This window comes from Petaurus breviceps, unplaced genomic scaffold (assembly GCF_028583685.1).
Source record: "Petaurus breviceps papuanus isolate PSGF00001 unplaced genomic scaffold, PetGlider_PUasm1.0 221, whole genome shotgun sequence".
NCBI classification, from domain to species: domain Eukaryota; kingdom Metazoa; phylum Chordata; class Mammalia; order Diprotodontia; family Petauridae; genus Petaurus; species Petaurus breviceps.
Window position 1 is genome coordinate 9,358,831 of NW_027185877.1, and position 18,919 is coordinate 9,377,749.

At 38.8% G+C, this 18,919-nt stretch overlaps 1 protein-coding gene across 4 annotated transcripts in view; it reads right to left on the bottom strand.

Annotated features, from left to right (window-relative positions):
* CNTN1 (contactin 1) overlaps nt 1-3,438 on the bottom strand; it is a 337,786-nt gene extending 334,348 nt beyond the window's left edge. For 2 of the 4 annotated variants that reach the window (XM_069094832.1, XM_069094833.1), the window contains exon 1: nt 3,247-3,428. The gene's annotated coding sequence lies outside the window, so the exon portion shown is untranslated. Of the gene's footprint in view, nt 1-3,246 lie in introns of all 4 variants that reach the window. The other 2 variants (XM_069094831.1, XM_069094830.1) reach the window with 2 other exon arrangements.
* Nucleotides 3,439-18,919: the final 15,481 nt, after the last annotated feature.

The window sequence follows — 18,919 nt, forward strand, 5'->3', positions numbered from 1 at the left end:
AAGGAAGGAAGGAAGGAAGGAAGGAAGGAAGGAAGGAAGGAAGGAAGAAAATATGAGAAAGGAATAAGAAGGCCTTTACAAATATAATCATACAGGCTTTATCATCATGCATGTGAGTACAGAGGGTGCAATTTCTCATTGTACTTATTGCTTGTTGACAATAAAAAGCATTTGACTTTGTAGAGCAAAATGTAGCCTTAAAGGCTCTTCTCCAACAAGGTGTCTCCCACAGATGTTAACATTATATAATATTACTTGATAAAAATCATAGCATAAAAACCTTTGTTCAATACTCATATTAAATAATATTAAATAAGAAATCAAACAGAAAGATTATCTGATGATTATCAGAGCTTATCTGCCACTGCCACCAAGAATGTCCAATGCAGAAACCAAAAAGGAGGGATTCCCAATGGATGCTGAGTTCCTGCTGATTATCTTGTTTGCAGATGCCATTGTGTTGATTTCATTAAGCCCTGGAACATTATAAACCCTCCTAAATGAGATTTAGAACCAAAGATTTCAACCTAATCCACATAAGAAAAATAAGTGGGTTCCTATTGTCCACACTATGATGTTCACTGATCTGTTCCCTAAGTACATATAACTTGGACAGATGCTATAAATGAATAGTTTTCAGGAACCATAATTAAAGAGGAAGAGAGGGTAGATTGTTTTGCATTTGGGAAATTGTGCAATGATTGCCATGACACCAAGTTTTACCTTGAAACAAAAGCCCACCTCAACATTACTATGTTTATATTTATGCTATATGACTATACATAATGGATTACCATAATTTCTGAAAAAAACAAAAATATCAGCCAACTAAAGGGCAAGGGAGAGATATTTAGTGCGTGTAAAAGATTATTAAGTCTTATAATATGAGGTCCAGTTTAGAAACTTTGACCTAGAAATCTGGGTATGCTGTCTTTAGAAGCTAGCTATAGGACTGTTACTGCTTCACAGGTCAATTTCCCTAACATTCTTGTTGTGATAAAAATCTTCTAGGAAACATTAAATAGTAGAGTCAGGGGTAGAGATGTAAAGACTGGGAAGAAATCAACAGGAAAATTTTCCTGGTGCCCTTCATCTTAATAATGTAAGGCTTTAGGTCATTCATGGGTAAGGAAGAATGAGAAACATAGTAATAGTAACATTTAATGGCACAACAGTTTTTTTCTCACAAATACTCATAATTTAATAAGAACAGATATAAGCTAGGTATGAATAATTGGTTCCAATTGTATGTGATATTGGCACCAAATTGATAACAGCAACTACACAAAATTTGGGGATCTTAACCTAATCACCACTAACCAAGGTAGTAAGAAATAAAAACATCACATTAGGAGTAGGGTCTTTTCCTATCAATTTTTGTGGAACATATGACAAATCTTCTCTGAGCTTCTACTGTAATTATTATTCTAATCTAATAATAAATCAGAAAATTCCAGAAAATTGGGAGATTATTAATATATTTTGGAATAAATGTACATTGATTTTCTTAGGAATAGATAGGATATGAAGCTTTGAACAGAATACTTTTAAATACTTCATACACAAGCAAATATTAAAGAGGGACTTGCCCTCTAGTCTACTCTACCTGGACCTCCTCCAACCCTACCTTTAGTCATTGTCCCTGGGTAAGGGAAGGTAGCTCTTTCATTATGGAACCCTCAACAATTTTAAGACTATTTTAAAAGTAAATAGTGCCACTAAAAATGATAAAAATCATCTTTGTCTCTAAGATGCTAATGTAGCATTTTTGTAATACAATTAATTCTTTTCAAGTAATGCTCATTTCTAGACATATGTTACGACACTTAAAAACAAAAATGAAAAATAAATGTTAGATAATTTCTGGAAGAATGTACTTAAATGTTACTTAAAGTTACTAGTCCTGTTTTATATTGTTGAATTGCTTATTTTCATTCCAGTCAGGATTTCATCAGTAACCACACTATTAATCCATCTTCTCTAGTTTTCGTTACAGAAAATTTGATCTGCCTCTCCCCTGTACGTACATTTTCAGATTGCTTCAGAAGGCCCTTTCACCAAGGACTGGACTGGGCATGTGTGAGTTATCCGTAGCTCTGTGCTGTATGTACATTTGCATCTATGCAAACGCTGGATTTCGGACCAATAAATGGAGAAGAGGATTTTGGGTTTGCTCTCCCCACCCCTCCCAAGCATTGTGTGCAAGAACTCTCAGAACTGGGTGAGATAAATTCCTGGAGAATGACTCAGTGTACGGTTTCCCTGCAACATCAGTGGTGCCTACTGCTCGAAGCAATCTGACACCAACAGTAATGGCCACAGGGCCAATCTGTACAACCCAGATGTAGTCATCTGAGAGTCTGCCAAAGGCCTCTTTGCCCACCAAACCATGATTGGTTTACTCTTCTGGAATCTCCATGGTCGAACATTTCTCTTAGACCGTGTGGAAAGTGGGCTCCTAATGGGCAGCAACAGACAAGGAGGAAAAGGGTAGCAGTAAAATGATCCATCTGCTCCCTCCTCCCTGATGCCTGCTGCAAACACCTGAGAAGGACCAGCCTCTTCTGAATAACGGTGTGATTGATCAAAAATATCTATTTAGTGAATGCACACGCTTTAAAAAAAAAAAAATCTAAATAGGGCTGACTTGCCTGGGGAAAAAACAAGCTCCTGACCCTAGTACCACACCCAATTTTTCGATCGAATTGCTGAATTTAGGAAAAGAGGTGGCAATGGGTGGGAAACCTCTTTCTCAGTCTCTCCTCCTCCCTCTGGGGTAAATCACCTTTCATTTTGGAAAACAGAGTAAAGAGGAGAAGAAAGAGGAGATTGAAGATGACCAGCTGTGTCCCTGTCACTGACACTTCTAATCCCCGTTCCTCTCCAGTCCAGGTTGGCATAGATTTGCCAGACAAATCACAGGCATCTGATGCTGCATCTGAAAGGAAAGTTGATTCAGTACAAGGGCTTCAGGTTTATTACCGTCTCCTAAGGGTACTCTTGGTGCCCTTCTCTGTCCTTATTCCCACATGCTCCAATATCTCCCTTACTCCTCTCAGATACCTCAAACAATCCATACTTAGGCGTTTTTCAATAAAACCTAATAATGTAACTCAATCATGTGTATGGCTATTTAATTAATTTGGGGGGAGGGGCAATGAAGGAGGATTGGAAAGGAAATGATTTCAGGAAAATACGCATTATTTAGCATATCAGCATAGAAGAAAAAATAGCCTTGATGCTTACCTGCACCCTGGGCGTTCTTTCTGCAGCACAGCTAGGATGTAGTCTACAGGTTCTTCACTTCCGCCGCAAAGAGCATCCTGACACCAAACCTCAGCCCAGTCCCTCCCTCTGCGATCGCCTTCGGGCGATCCTTGCTTAGCTACTTGACTGCATAAACCCGACCTTACCGAGCAGTTATTGGGGGCCGCAGGGCGAGCGGGGCGGTGGCCAGGGAAAAGCCGCTTCCTCTGATTGGACGTGGAAAATATCACTCGAATCCTTGCCTGGGTTTTACATGGGCGGGGAAGTAGGGGAAAAGCCCAAGAGTCCGCAGTCGGGCTCAGAAATCCATTCCTGCTGCCACTGGCGCTTCTGAAGCCAGGAATCCTAGGAGAAGGAAATCTGCCTTGAAGGCTTGTTGTTTGAATCCCCAGGTAGGAGGAGGAGGGAGGGGCTAGACAGAACCACCATCTTCAGTTTCCTCTGAAGAGAACATCTGAACTAAATGATTTCACACACACACACACAAACAGACACACACACGCCAACTTCAGCAGTACAGTATAAACTCGGTTTAAAGAAGAAAATACTGAACACCTACCTAACTGAAAATATTTTTTAAATGTACATGAGACACTTTTTTTCTGTTACCGATTTTCATTTTGGCTTAATTATTATAACTAGAAATCAACGTATGAAGAAAAAGTAGACTTCTTTAGCTTGTGTAGAGGAAACCCTTGAAAATGAATTATCAGTGGTTTCCAATTTTTTTTTTATTCTGCACCCCACCAGTAAAAATTGAGCATGTATGTATATACAAATATACACGTGTACATGATAAATGAATATATGAAATATATTGATGAATATATATGAAATATATGATGAATAAATATATGAAATATACCTCTTCACATCCTTTGGTTGCAACTGGGATGAAGTGTATGCAAAGAGTGTTGTTACTTATGTGCTTCTGTTTAGGATTAGATCCTTAGAATCTAATCTTTTTTTTTTTCAAATTAAATGCTTTATTAATTTCTGATTAACATCATTGATTTCCGCCAGATTTTGAGTTACAAATTTTCTTCCCATTTTTCCCCTACCCACCCCCCAAAAAATAGCAGTCCCACAGGATATCCCCTCATCCAATCTGTTCTCTCCCATATCTTCTCCCATACCCCCTTCGACTTTCCAGTAGGGTATGGTGGATCTCTATATCCCAGTGCCTGTATATCTTATTTCCCAGTTACATGTAAAATAATATTAATAACAGTATATATATATATGTATATATATTAAATATTTTATTTTAAAACGTTGAATTCCAGATTCATTCCCTTCCTCCCTTGTTACCCACCCTTGCTGGGAAGATAAGCAATTCATTATAGTTTGTATATATTTCCCTCCCTCCCCCCCCACCTCCCAATTGTTCTGTTCTCTACTTTGATCCTCACTTTCCAAAAGTGGGTGCTTCCAACTTCCCTGCCCCACAGCCTGCCCTCCCTTCCATCATTCCCCCTCTCATCCCTTTCCGCCCTACTCTCCTGTAGGGTGAGATGTCCTATTTTGTGTATATGTCATTCCCTCCCTAAGCCAAATTCAATGAGAATAAGGTTGACCCATTCCCTTTTGCCTTCCTATTCTTCCCCTCCATTGTAACCATTTTCCCTTGCCTCCGATAGTTTACCCCATTCTATCTCTCCCCATCTCCTCTCATTCTATTCCTCTCTCACCTCTTAATTTCACCCTTTAAGTATCATTCGTTCCTATTAAATTGGTCCTGTGCCCTCTATCTATACCTGTAAACATATATACACACATTCACATATGTATTCATGTGCCCATATACCCTCCTATATAGACATATATATATATATATACATATATATATATATTCCCTTCAACTATTTTCATACTGAGAAAAGTTTCATCAGTTAAAATTATCATTTTTCCATGTAGGGATGTAAATAGTTCAACTTTGATAAGTTCCTTATGATTTCTTTTCCCTGTTTACCTTCTCATGCTTTTCTTGCTTCTTGTATCTGAATGTCAAATTTTCTGTTCAACTTTGTTTTTTTCATCAAGAATGCTTGAAAGTCTTCTATTTCACTGAATGCCCATATTTTCCCCTGAAACATGATACTCAGTTTTTCTGGGTAGGTGATTCTTGGTTTTAATCCCAGCTCCTTTGACCTCTGGAATATCATATTCCAAGCCCTTTGATCCCTCAATGTAGAAACTGCCAGATCCTGTGTTATCCTGATTATGTTTCCACAATATTCTAATTGTTTCTTCCTGGCTGCTTGTAATATTCTCTCCTTGATCTGGGAATTCAAGAACCTGGCTATAATATTCCTAGGAGTTTGCTTTTTGGGATCTTTTTCAGGAGGTGATGGGTAGATACTTTCAACCTCTATTTTACCCTCTGGTTCTAAAACATCAGGGCAGTTTTCCTTGAGAATTTCTTGAAGGATGATTTCTAGGTTATTTTTTGGATCATGGCTTTCAGGTATTCCAATAATTTTTAAATTATCTCTTCTGGATCTATTTTCCAGGTCAGTGGTTTTCTGAATGAGATATTTCACATTGCCTTCTGTTTTGTCATTTGTTTGGATCTGTTTAATAGCATCTTGATTTCTCATACAGTCATTAGCTTCCATTTCCTCTGATCTAATTCTGAAGGTATGATTTTCTTCAGTGAGCTTTTGAGATTCTTTTTCCATCTGGCAAATTCAGCTTTTTTAGGCATTCTTCTCCTCATTGCCTTTTTGATCCTCTTTTGCCATTTGAGTTAGTCTGTTTTTTAAGGTGTTATTTTATTCAGTCAGGTTGTTGACTCTTTTCATGATTTTCTTGCATCATTCTCATTTCTCTTCTCAATTTTTCCTCCACTTCTCTTATTTGCTTTTCAAAATCCTTCTTAAGGTCCTCTATAGCCTGTAACCAGCTTGTATTTTCCTTTGAATCTTTTGGTGCAGTTCTGACTTGATTGTCTTCCTCCTGTTCCATGCTTTGATCCTTTTTGTCCCCAAAATAGGAATGTAAAGTTGGTTTGCTCTGTTTCTTTTGCTTCCTTTGCCTGCTCATGTTGCCACTCAATTACTTGACTTTTGGGCTTTTTGCCACAGTAGGACTCTGGCACCAGACAGGGGAGCTTCCTCCCAGTCTCTGGAGTTTTCTCAGCTGCCAAAGATATTAGTTGGGTGCCCTCTCTGAAGCCTCCACATGCTCTGGCAAGCTGGTCGCACACCCCAGGAACTCCACCCTAGACAACAATAAAGATCCAAGCAGGTTAAAGCAAGAGTGATTACCCCTCAGACTGGTTGCTTGGTCCCCCTACAATTTGCAGGCCAGGAGCTGAAGCAGCCACAGCTGCTTCTTACCCTGCGGGCAAAAGCTGACTCACTCCCAACTACAGGATCCCAAAGTCCACACTGAACTGACCTCTCACTTTGTCCTTAGCATCTATGTGTTGATAATTCTGGAAACTGCCACAGCTGCTGGTGATCTGAATTCCCTCCAACCAGTGGTTGTTCAGGCCCCACCTGGAGCTAAAACCTCTGGCTCACATAGGGCTGGGCTCGGCTCCCAGAATGCTGCACTGGCTGCTTTCTGCCAGCCTGCTGGGCTGTCCTCAGTGGGAGGTTAGCTTCTCTGTGTCATTTTGAGGGTTCTATAGCTCCAATGTTTCTTCAGAGTCACCTTTTACATGAATTGGGGGAGGTAGAAGCCAGAGCCCCGTGGAAGTCTTGTTTCTACCAGAATCTCTTCTTTCTAAGGGGAAAAGTGAGCAGCTAATGTAAATAACTAGAGTAAATAATGAAGTAAACAGCTAGAGTGAATTCTTTTTTGAGAAAATAACAAGATAAGATGACTATGTATGTCAAATATAAGGGTTTCTAATGAGATACAAAGGCATTGAGCATTTTCTAATAACAAATTCTAGGAGCTGGGTTCAGAATTTTATATATGTGTGTGTGTGTGTATATATATATATATGTATAATTGTATTTATCACCCAGGGGTGGGGAATCTTCAGCCTTGAGGCCACATGTAGCCCTCTAGGCCCTCAAGTGTGGCCCTTTGAATCCCCTGTGAAATTTGGATTCAGGGCTACAATGTGCCACATGTGCCCTCAAGGCTGCAGATTCCCCATCCCTGCTACACCTCAGGCAATCTGAGGGTTAGTTGTTATTTCAATTTCTTAAATATATCAACATAACTATTCCCTAGCTTTAGTTTTATCCCTTTCTATGATTTGAATCTGAGGTGAAAAATGAAATCGATGAATATACCAGAAGTTAAATGATGGGGTCAATGACCATTTTAAAAGATGATATTTTTAGCCTTAGCTTACATAACTTCATTGGCAAATATAAAATCCATAACCAAAAGGGCTCGTTTTACAAGTTAGATCTTTGTAATTCTTTTGTATTTTGTATTCTCCCTTCAACCTGTTGCCTTAAATCACATATCTGGTTTAGATGAGGATAGGAACAGAAAGGAGTAAGAAAAAGTATAGATTCTCTGTTCTAGAGGTTTTTCATTTCATGTTCTTATTAGAGCTATAAGGTTTGAGCTAACTCTCATCACATGAACTAGTTATGTTGTGCAGAGAATAAGGGCGAGAGAGACCTGGATTGAAGGTAAATTTAGGTGTGGATTTATTGATCAATTGTTACTACCTAGAGTATAAACTCAAATAAGGCAGCCCCAAATTAGGATACAAACAGTGCTTATAAAGGCAAAAACCACAATTGAGGAGAGGAACTAGCATAAGCAATGACACACAGAAGCCAAGAATTGCCATTGGCTAGATCTATAGCTCAGGGCTAATTTGCACAAGGGTACAAGGGTGCAACTTTTCCTGGAACAAGCAGAGTAGAGGGTTGTCAGGTAATGGGGACAGGCTAGGGTCATGTTCTGGGTACAGGGTGTGGGGACCCTGCTTGATCAGCAGAACAAAACAGGGTGATCTCTCCTTTTTTTTTTTGGCCTTTTGGAGGGCAATTGGGGTTAAGTAACTGCCCAAGGTTATATGGCTAGTTTTTTTGTGTGGGTGTTAAGTGTCTGACGCCAGAACCAAATTCGGGTCCTCCTGACTCCGGGGCTGGCGCTTTACTCACTGGGCCACCTAGCCACACCTAGGGTGGTCTCTTCTTAAGATAAACTTGTACCATAACCCCGGAACTACACCTTGGGCAAGACCTAAGACTATGCCCTAAGCTGTTTAAAGCTGTTACAGGGTAGAGGATGGAGACAAAGACAAATATGTAAAGGGCTTAATGGTGGGCTTCAAATCAGGTGATGGGTGATTTGGGTTTGGAAACAACACTTCCCTCTTCTTTTCAAGAGAGAGTCAAACCATTGACTAACAGTCTGGGCTACACATGAATACAATTGAAAGAATAACATAGAACAAAAAATAAACTAAGGAAATTTCCATGGTAGTACACTATCATCACAGATAAAATGATTATATAGGGGTCCAGAATAAACACAAACAAAAAGACCAAATGCAAACACTATTAAAAACAACAAAAGAACAAGCACATGTGCAGAGCTTGAAAATAAAAGCTGAGTCCATTTGACCACATGGTAGAGGGGTGGCCAAAGCTGTAACTCCTGCGGGGTTGAATTATGCCAGGAAAGGAGCTGTCTCAGTAAAGGCCAGATCCAGGCTCTTGGGAAAGCTTCTGTATCTGATGTCATCTTTTTGAGATCCCGTGGCTCAAAAGAGGCATAATCTTTAGATGACTAGAGTTCATGCCTACAAGCTGACACAGCCAGCCAGACTTGACAAGGGTTCTTAGTAACATAATTAAACATCTACTGTCTTAGCCACTCAGGGCTATGCTCAAGGAATACAATAAGGTGTACTTTTACAGTGTTACAAAAATGACATGATTACATTAAGTCAGGTACACAGTAGTTTTACCCTTACCACATACTCTTATACAATCCTAGAGCTAAAATTCAAACCTCTACTTTTAATAAAGCATACTCAAAGTTTAAAATTACAGGAAAGAATTTCTTAAAGCCAAAATTTTTAAACATAAATATTTAAATTTAGAAGAATTATCTAAGTCTGATTTAATTGCAGAGAAATTATCTAAATCTGATTCTATTGCACTTTTTAAACTTCAAGTAGGCAGCTATTTTATTCAAGAATTCAACAGATTCATTGTTATACTGTTTTGATTATTGAAACTTGTCACCAAGAATAGGGACAAAACTATAATAAGGGAGCTATAGTTCCCTAACTTTAGAATGTCAGTTCCAGGCAAGATGTATACCAAGCTGCAATCTGCAGTGAGCCAAGTTTGAAATTTGCCAAGTGCTTGTGGGTAAATCGAGTCAGTAGAATCCTACCTCAACACATGCTGAACAGTTGTTCCCCCAACCTTCCTTTTTTCCTATATTTTCTTAATATTTCGACCTGGAGTTAGACTTAAGAAACAGGCAATTAATAGTCCCATTAAATCTTAAGTAACAATCTTCAATAATTAACTTAACATATGCTTATAATCTTACATTGGTTGAGGAACATCTTAATTTTTGTTCATAAAGAAATTAAATCTTTCATCAGAATTGCAACTGATCGTTCTAACAGATTTGTAATTACATTCCAAATTTTCCTATCTTCTTGTATCTATGTGTAATTTAAGTTCACACTAAAATTTTTTCTTAACTAAAAATGTCTGTGATTGAATCCTAACAATTAATACAGTCAATTGTATTAATTTTTGAAATGTCTTCCCTTAATTTCCTCATACTCTCTCTGCCTTCCATAACTTCCTCATACTCTCTCTTAACACACTTAATCATCTAAAACTGATATCAACTAGCTAGAAACAGGAGGGGCTTGGATAAACCCCATTTGTCCCCAAACCTTCTTATCTGCTTTGTTCAGCTTTTCATAAGTAGACTTTCAGAAATTATCACACAAGACCTTTCAAAACATCTTTTCTAAAAGTATTTCTTTCCTTAAAGACAGTTTGAATTAACCTGATGTTAAAAATGGTATCTTTCCTTTCTCTCAACTAAAATATCTCTGATTTAACTAAATGTCTCTGATTTAATTATTGCAATCAATTGTATTGATACCCAATTGGTCTTTCATCACTTTGAAATTACAAAAGTGTTGGGGTTTAAAATGTTGAGGTTGAAGGGTGCTCAGGATTCCAAAATGCCAATCTGCCAGGTCCTGCCCAAATGAATTAGACCCATGCCTTCTTTCAGCCAAAATAAAACAAAGTTTATTAAAGATTCAGGCTCTTAAGGAGCCTAAGCATCTGTGATGCTTGTATTGATAAGCCAGTTAGGTTGAATCTCAGCTAGATTGATTCTGAGCACCTTCATGGAGGCAAGATGGATCTTATATACAGAAAGACTGTGGGAGGAATCTAGGGGTGGTTGGGTAATCTGGGGTGATAGGAGGAGGGGTCCAGTTGTTGAGGTTTAAGTTTTAGATTAGGGGTGCTCAAGACCCCAAAATATCAATCCACCAGGTACTGCTGAATGAATTTGACTCATGTCTTCTCTCAGCCAAAGTAAAGCAAAGTTTGTTAAAGATTTGCCTTAATGGGTTGTAATGTAATACCAAAAGAAGGCAACTTCCCAGGTTCAAAATACCAGCATAGGTGCTCTCTATTTTATTCAGTGACAAACCCAGAACAGAGAAGATCAAAACATGACATCATTCAAAATACAGCATTTACTAAGTGTGATTAAATAATCTCCAAGTACTACCCCACCCCAGGACCTTCCAATCATTCAATCAATTACAAAGTCCCTGTTCTAAATACTACTCCATCCCTAGGCTATACCTTAATTAAGTCCACCACAAAACCCCTCTTCTCAAATGGAGATTAGTTTCCAAACATAGGTACAGTACCTTCATTTGTCAATCACAGAGCACAATAAGGTCAAAAGTTCCCCACCCCCAGGATCACAATTGAATCTACCCCAGAGTTACATCAAGTTTAAACACAGCACTTAATACCCAAATGGAGGTCTTTTCTTCATCTTGACACGAGGCAAGTTCTCAGCAATCTTAGTTCCTGGGGAGACAAGGCTTAGCAAGGCCATAAGATACATTGCCAGTCCCTTCATGAATTTATCCTCTGTCTGTAGAACAGTCCTAGAACCCCTGAACACATTAGCAAAGCCCTCTCCCAGGATTTCTGTAAACATACAACAAGAAAATCCTTCTTCAGGGCTTCTGAACCAACAGAAAGGCTCCCAGACCCCTGCAACAACAGCACTGTCCCTCACCAGTGGACAGTATTCACTCTGTCTGCAGGACAGTCTCCAGACCCCTGCAACAACAGTACTGTCCCTCACCAGTGGACAGTATTCACTCTGTCTGCAGGACAGTCTCCAGACCCCTGCAACAAAAGTACTGTCCCTCACCAGTGGACAGTATTCACTCTCTGTCTGCAGGACAGTCGCAGGCCTTCTTAGCGAACAGCCAGGTTCCAGGACTTCTTCAACAAAAGGACAGTCTTTCACCAGTGGACAAATCTGGCAAAATAACATCAAAACAGACAGACAAAGCACCAGCAATTCTCTTAGTCTCTCTCTCTCTCCACGAGGTGCTGCTTCCAAAAAGATCTTCCGCCTCTCTCTAGTGTCTCTCCAAATCTACATCACCAGCTCCTCCTAGTTCAGGACTTTCTTTTCACATCAACAAGCCCATCCCACAGGTGGGATTAACAAACTCTGGGTTTTAACACAATCAATTTGAAAACCAAGCCAATACAGGGGAATCTTTCATTGCCATTACTATCACATGGGTAGACTCTTAAGGAGCCTAGGTATCTGTGACACTTGTGTTGGACAAGCAGGCCAGAATAATCTGACACAGAATGAGTCTTCTAGAATTCTTGGCACCTTAATGGAGGCAAGATTAATCTTATATATAGAAAGATTGTGGGAGGATTCAAGGGGTGGTCTAGTGGAGAAGTATGGGGAGGGTCTTGAGGAGAAGTCAAATGAGGTCACACTCCAGTAATGAGATTAAGGGTGGGAAATAGCTGAAGACTAACTGGAAATGACAGCAATGGAGGGCTAGTGGGGGTAACAGATTTGGGTATAGATATTTTGATAGAATCAAGGTTCGGAAGTAGATGGATAATGGAGGACTAGGCTAGTAAGAGTAAGAGATTTTGACCTAGCTATAATGAAAGGCTTATGGCCTCAGGCAAATGCCTCATCTAGTGGGAAGATTCAATCAGAGTTCAAAGGGTTTCCCAGAGCCTATACACCATCATTGAGACTTGGGGCATCATTCTCCACATCTTATGACTAGAACTTGATTATAATAATAACCTGTTAAAATGAAATAAGACCAAATATAAATAAAAATGAGTAAGGAAAGGAGAAAGAACCCAGCTTTTTTACTATGAAGACAGAGATGATCTGGGTTCATATTCAGAAGAAGGTAGTGAAGCTAAAAGAAAGCCACTCCTTTTTCATTGAGAAATGTCAAATGGCCCCAAGCCCCCAAAAAAAGTTCTTGGAAGAATTTTAAAAGGATTTTAAAATAAAATAAGAGAGATAGAGGGAAAAAATAGAAAAAAATAAAAGCAATTCAAGAAAATTATGAAAACAAAGTCAACCAATTAGAAATGGAGAACCAAAAACTTAAGGAAGAAAATAATTCCTTAAGCTCATAGATTGGACCACAATAAGCTCCTGCCCAAGCTCCACTTAGTTGCTATATTTTGGCTTAGAGTCAATGGTAACTGTTTGTCTCTGAAACATCAACCCTAAGGATCTTCTCCCAGTTTGATTTGTTTTTTTCTTTTTTTCTCATTAAAGGGGCCATCCTTTGACTCACTTCTTAAAGAGGCCTATTTACTGAATGAGCATTACCTCACTCAAAGTGAGAACCTGAAAAGGCCTTTGCCTCATGTGTGAAACAAGAATAACCCTTACACAAAATAAAATAAGCAGAGATATCTCCAAGTAGAGACAGGAAGGATTTATTTAATTATTTCTTCTTGCAAGAAGGACAGTCTCTATACTAGAGGCAGTCTAGTAGGAGAGGCAAAATGCAAAGTGCAAAGCTTGGTGATATACCCAAAAGACCACCCCTTTCCCCCATCCCTTGTTCTGTCCTGTTCTCATTAATTAGGAACTGAGATGCACCATCTTAGCCACAAAAATCTGCTGGCATTTGCAGATGAAATGTCAGTAATATCAAAAAGCAGAAGGTACATGTCTAGAGGACATGAAAACAGACAAAATATGTCATCAGTATCAACTTAGATATGAAAGCAGAAGATAAATGTTCTAACAATATCAATATAAATATGAAAGCAGACAATATTTTATGAATCATGGGGATTTTAGGACATGGTGACCTACCCGGAGTTCCACAACAGGAGTTCCAGTTTTATATTTGTACAGGTCAGATGGTGGTCAGTGGAAGCAAGTCTGGAACATTTGGGCCTGTGGTTAAGTTTGCAGGGTCTGTGCTTTCCCCTCCTATACTTAGCTAAGCTTAGCGAAAACTTCAACTTATGACCAGGGTAGCAGAGCAAGGGTCCCAGGTTCCCAGCCCAGGTTACGAAGTCTTTGGTACTTTATTATAGTTCTGTTCAGATTTCTGGAATGTTACCTGAGAAACTTTCACTTTTATTCCATTCACTCAAAGAGCCAGGGTCTCCCGTTCCTACCTGGGCCATCTCCAGTTATCCTGATGAATATCTGGACACTGGACCCAGATGACTAGAGGAGAAAGTGAGGCTGGTGACCTTGCACAGCCCTCCCTCACTCAAATCAAAGTCAACAGCAAGACATGTCATCATTTCCCTGATGTCATGGTCCTCTTTGAAAACAAAGGACAAACACAACGTCTGAGTGTGTGTGTGTGTGTGTCTGTGTGTGTGTTTAATTGTAGCCTTCCATGGCAGGGAGGCATAGGGAGAAATAAAGTAAAAAGTACATAGCAGAGAACAACAGAAAACCTAGAAGGAAGCAAAGAAAACCTTTGTAAATGTAGTTTTTATTACATAGGTTTTCTTGAAACAGAAATGTATTGGGGTTTTTTTTTAATTGAATCTTCTCTTATGTTCTGCTATGTACATGGAAATGTTCTTTTTATTTTCTCATTTGTATTTCATTTTAAAATGCATAAAAATTTACCAAAAAAGAATGTTAAAAATTGTTTTCACAGGTAAAGGAAAAAATTAAGTATTAAATTAAAATCTACATAAAATAAATAGAAAAACTAAGATTTGAAAAAAATAATGAACTATTTTGCAAATGATTTTAACAGAAAAGGTGACTTATACATGTGACCCTGAACCAAAGAAGCAGATCTGTTAGAAGAAGCTGCTCTGAGAGCCTGCCTTTTCCAGAATACTTAAAAGGAGAAGTTTCCAAAGAACCGGAGGACTGAATTAAGAGATGCTTTCAGAAACCAGCTAGCTATATGAAACTTCTGAGCCCTAAGATGTGGTAATTGACAGTGCCAGTAGATTACTGAGAGACTATTTACCTTCATGCACCATTGTTCTTTGTAAGGCCTATTTGCACTAGGGGACTGCCCCCAGCAGCTCCGGTCAACTTGTCTATCAATCTCTCTTCCCTTTCCCCTCCCATCATTTCCCATAATGTTAAATCACCTAAGTCTGAGGTGAATTTAAAAAAACTCTAACAACCTAACAACAACCTTGATGAAGTGTTTGAAATGCCAGTTAATGATTCATTGAGGAAACTGTGTCTCTCAGTGAATCAATAGAGAGAATGAGAGAAATAAATATTATACCATTATGTTACTAAATGTGAGAGATAGCAAAGGGTTAAGTTTCCACAGGCCCCAGAATGAGGTAACGAAACTTAAAGGAAACAACACTAGCCTTCTTCTCCTTGGTTGCCCCACCAAATTTGGCGTGTAAATATGCATAAGTAAGGGATTGAAGGATGTTTCCTTCTGATTGGGTAGTATGGTCAAATGAATAATTATGATAATGAAGGATTGTCAACTGTAACTCATTGGCTGTCTCCAAATTTGGTGCATAATGAGAGATTGGAAAATGCCATCTTCTGGTAGGATACTAATTCATGAAAAATTATGCAAATGAAGGATTGAGATTGCTTTCACGGATTAGCTTGAGATTGTGAACCCACCTCACTGACCAGTGGTGAGACTGGACAAGGAAGTGGGCCAGGTTGGGATTAGGATAACAGAAACCTGCAAGCTTCAGCAATTGGCACTCCCTGGCTGATGCCCCTTGAGCCACCAGGGCTGGGCCGTTTCTCATGAGAAAGAATAAAGACCTTTTCTGATCTCAGTCTCAAACTCCAATTTTGAAGATCTGGCAGTGGCTTCTATCCGACACACTAATTATTAATTCATTGATAGGGGGCTTGGGGTGCTTAGGATCTATATGTGTAACAGCAACTTGTAAAACCAGTCTGTAAAATAACCTTTTCCCCTCCCCAGTCACAGAACATTAACTCTGCCCCTTCCCCCTACCTGCACTCTGCCTGGCTTCAAAGCATTAACTCTGCCCAGCAACAACTCATGAATTTTTTATCTCAACTTGGAACACTAACAAGCTATACCTATCAATCCTTCACAAAAGTATCTATAAACATTCCAGCTTAGGCAACTATTATCTCCCCCTTGTATAGTGTCCTGCTGCCCCCATGAATCCTTCAATACCCCATCTCTAGGTTAACTCCTTAAGCAATTTTCTCTCCCTAACCTTGGTTCCCAGACATCAATCCTGTCAAGCATGACACTGATAGGTGGCAGACTGGGCACTTCTCAGTCAGCCCTTGACCGCTTGCTGACTTAGTGACGTTTCAAGCCTAAAACCACGCCTCCAGGTAGCCCCGTATGTGGGCTTTTTCCCAGTGAATCATGAATACTACACCTGAGCAGTTACATAAAACTTGCATGTGCTTTAAACACCAGCCCCACCTTAACTCCTCCCTAATCTCACCCTCTTCTCCCCTGGTCAGCCTAATTGACATCTAATGAATAGCCTTAACTCTTAAAAACTATGCCTGTGTCTTCTTTAAGCTTCCAGGTCCCCTAAGGATCCTTGCCCAATGTAAGGTGTAAAATAAACTTTTACAGCTCTGATTCCAATTAGGCGTGAGTTGAATTCTTTCCAGACTGAATCTCAGGTTCTGGTCTTAAGATAAAGATCAGAGCTCCTGCTGAACCTAATAGCCAACCCTCATCATCATGATCCATCCTTTTGCCCCTACTTTTGTTCAGACCTCCTTCTTGAAAAGACCGCTCTGTCTCTGAAGGGTATCACTGAGTGATATGATTACTGCTAGCCCCCAAAGCACATGCTAATAACATTCTCTGAAATTCATTTAAAGAAAGTTAAGAACAACTTTGAATGTTACAGGCAGGTTTATTATTTTACAATGAAGAGAGGCAGGAGGCAGTCCAAGGGATTTTTTTTTTCTCTTTTCCTTTTCCCCAAGCATGATGAAAGGGAGGTTGTGGTAACACCCCCAAATACTCTTTAAGTATTTGGTGACTGATCAAAGGCTGATGGCTTACCTTGAGTATTTTAACAGAGGCTCTAGAGGAACACTTAAGGGGACATTCTGTGAATATTTTTAAAAAACTAGCTTGCATATCTTCAAGTTGTAAAATCTAATAAAATAACAGTGGAGTGATTGGGGCAACTAGGTGGCACAGTCAATAGAGCACTGGCCCTGGAGTCAGGAGGACCTGAGTTCAAATCCGGCCTCAGACTCTTAACACAAAAACTAGCCGTGTGACCTTGGGCAAGTCACTTAACCCCAATTGCCCTACCTTCCACCCTACAAAAAGCAAATAATAATAATAATAATAACAGTGGAGGGATATATGAAAAAAAAAAACATGCTCCTACAACATGCCCAGCAGTACCCGGACTACTGTGCCTTCTATCCATCCTTCCTCCATAGTGAACTGATGTGACTCACATTTCAATCTTTCTTTTTTTTAATGAATTATTTTTAATATTTATTTTTAAAGTTTTGAGTTCCTAATTCTCCCTCTCTTTTCAGCCATAGGGGTAGCTAAGTGGCACAGTTGATACAGTGCTGGACTTAAAGTCAAGAAGATGTCTTTCTGAGTTCAAATTTTACCCTTGAAAAGTCACTTAATGCCTTAGTTCCTCATCTGTTAAATGAGCTGGAGAAAAAAATGGCAAGCCGCTGCCAAGAAAACACCAAAGAACGTCATGAAGAATCAGACATGACTGAAATGACTGAACCCTGTTCAGTCTCTCCCTCACCCATTAAGAAAGCAAGCAATATAAAACCTATTAGATATATGAATTCATAGTTCCACATTGGCCAAGTGGGGTGGGGGGAGGTGGAAGCAAGAAAAATTGAAAAATTGATAAAAAAAATATGTTTCAATATTCACTCAGAGTTCTTCACTTCTCTTTCTGAAAGTGCATAGCATTTTTTCATCACAGTTCATTTGGAATTGTTTTGGATCATTGTGTTGATCAGAGTAGTTAAGTCTTTCACAGTTGACTCTCATTACAATATTGCTATTACTATAAACATCATTCTTCTGATTCTGCTCACTTCACTTTGTATCACTTCATGTAAGTCTAAGTTTTTCTAAAATCATACTGATCATCATTTCTTATAGTTCAATAGCATTATATCACAATTATATACTCACAACTGTTTAACCATTCACTAATTGGTGGGTATTCCATAAATTTCTAATCTTTTTCCACCACAAAAATATCCTCTATTAGGGGCGGCCAGGTGGCTCAGCAAGTAAGAGCACTGGCCCCAGTGTCAGGATAACCTGGGGATTGAATCCCAGGCTCAGATACTTAGTACCACACCCAGAAATAACTGGCCGTGTAACCTTGAGCAAATAACTTCACCCCAATTGCTTTAAAATAAAATAAAATAAATATCCAGTATAAACATTTTTGGACATATAGGTCTTTTTCCTGTTTCTTTGATCACTTGGGGATACAGACCTAGTACTAGTATTTCTGGATCACAATTTCATAACCCTGGGCATAATATAATAATATGGGCATATATATATTATAATATAATATATATATAATATGGATATAGTTCCAAATTGTTCTCCAGAATGGTTAGACCACTTCACAATTCCACCAACAGTGCATCAGCATATTTATTTTCTACACTCCCTCTAGCATTTGTCATTTTTCTTTCCTGTCATGTTAGCCAATCAATATCTGAGTTATTTTAATTTTCATTTCTCTAATCAGTAGTGATTTAGAGCACTTTTTAATGTGATTATTGATACCTTCAATATTTCTCTTCTGAAAACTTCCAGTTCAAATGTTTTGATGATTTATTAGTTAGGGAATGGATCTTATTTTCTTTTATAAATTCGTCTCAGTTCCCTATATATTTAAGAAATGAGGCCCTTAAAAACAAACTTGCTATAATTTTTTCTCAGTATCCTATTTTCCTTCCAAGTTTAGCTGTGTTGATTTTATTTGTACAAAACATTTTTAATTTCATGTAATCAAAATTGTCCATTTTGCTTCCCACAATCCTCTCATCTTTTGTTTGGTCAAAAGCTATTCCCTTTTTATTTTATTTTATGTTTATTTTTAGTTTACATCATTCATTTCCACAAGATTTTAAGTTACAAATTTTCTCCTTGTCTTTCCCCTATCCACCACCTCAAAACAGTGATACCACTGTATACCCC